Raw genomic sequence first — 1,393 nt, 5'->3', positions numbered from 1 at the left:
AACTTTAATACATTTTGGCATTGAGCTGCTGAACTTTATAAAGTTCATCTGGAAGCTTCTGGCGTATTTCTTTTTCAGCGGTGAGTGACTCCAAAGTAATCATATGCAAAGGAGAAAAGTACTCTTGAATAAAAGAGATCTGAAATTTCTAGTGCTTTTGAAATGTGACTGGAGGGAAAAGTATGTTAGATTCTTCCATAACCAGCTTTCTTAAAGCCCATCCTGTAAAAACAGCAGGCATCCTCTCCCCCACATCTTATAGCCGAATCAACTAAACCTGTCCAGAAGGTCAGCCTGTGGCCGATGTCTCTCACGTCTGGGGGAGGGAAGATGATCTTGTGCTTGTAGGTTTTGATGGGGAGTTGGGAGCTCAGCTCAGCCCTCTGCTCTCCCACAGGTTTCCTGTATAATCCTGGGGAAGCCGGTCAGGGTGGAGTTTGTAAAAGCCTTAGGCAACTTTTGTGTTTCAGGGATGTATTTGGTAGCTGTGTTGGTCTGAGATGAAAAGAAATGCAAACCTCTAGAGCGCTTGGTTCAGAGACGATACCTTTTATTAGACCAACTAAGAAAGAACAGAAAATGATTTTTTTTTTTTTTTTTTTTTTTGCGATTTCTTAGCTGGCCTAATAAAAGGTATCGTCTCTGAACCAAGCGCTCTAGAGGTTTGCATTTCCTTTAGGCAACTGCTGAGCACTTCCATAGAAACCCATGCTTCATCTCTGCTGCAGCTGGCCTGCTCCCTCTGACACAGGGAGGGGTGTGTTGTCTCCTTTAGTAGCTACTTAAAGTTTAGCGTCTTTCAAATGTTGGCTTGCAGTGACTTGTCCCCTGCTATGGATGTGCAAAGGGTGTAAGGCAGTGGGGCCCAGGTCTCAGCTGAGGCATTGGGGCAGGTGTGGCCAACTGCTCCCTAGGGAGTGTGGCTCAGCAGCAGGCAGGTGGGGTGGGGATGCTGGGGGAGCTGCAAGTGGTATGGGGCGGCCTCCTGGCACATAGGGGAGCAGCGGGAAGCAGAACAATAAACCAGGCAGGGAACACAAGGCATAGAGCAGAAATAAGAGCAACAGACCCGGCAGGGAGTAGAAAGTGGAAGAGTAGATGGGGCAGGGAGCAGAAAGCAAAGCGGCAGGTGGGGCCAAGAGCACAGGTCAGGATGCGGGAAGTACAACAGTAGATCAGGCCTGGGGCAGGGAGCAGAAGGCGGAGAAGCAGATGGGGGCCGGGAGCAGAAAGCAGGGCAGCACACCGCACCGGAGGCACAGTGTGGGGAGCAGATAGTGGAGCAGCAGATCAGGCAGGGAGCAGAAAGCAGAGCGGACAGAGCAGGGTCCAGGAAGCGGAGCGGGAGCGGGAGCGGGAGCAGCCCTCCCCGGGCGGGCGGGCAGGCGGGGCT

The sequence above is a fragment of the Alligator sinensis genome, unplaced genomic scaffold (assembly GCF_000455745.1).
Source record: "Alligator sinensis unplaced genomic scaffold, ASM45574v1 scaffold61_1, whole genome shotgun sequence".
Classification (NCBI taxonomy): Eukaryota; Metazoa; Chordata; order Crocodylia; family Alligatoridae; genus Alligator; species Alligator sinensis.
Note: the sequence above shows the minus strand (reverse complement) of the source record.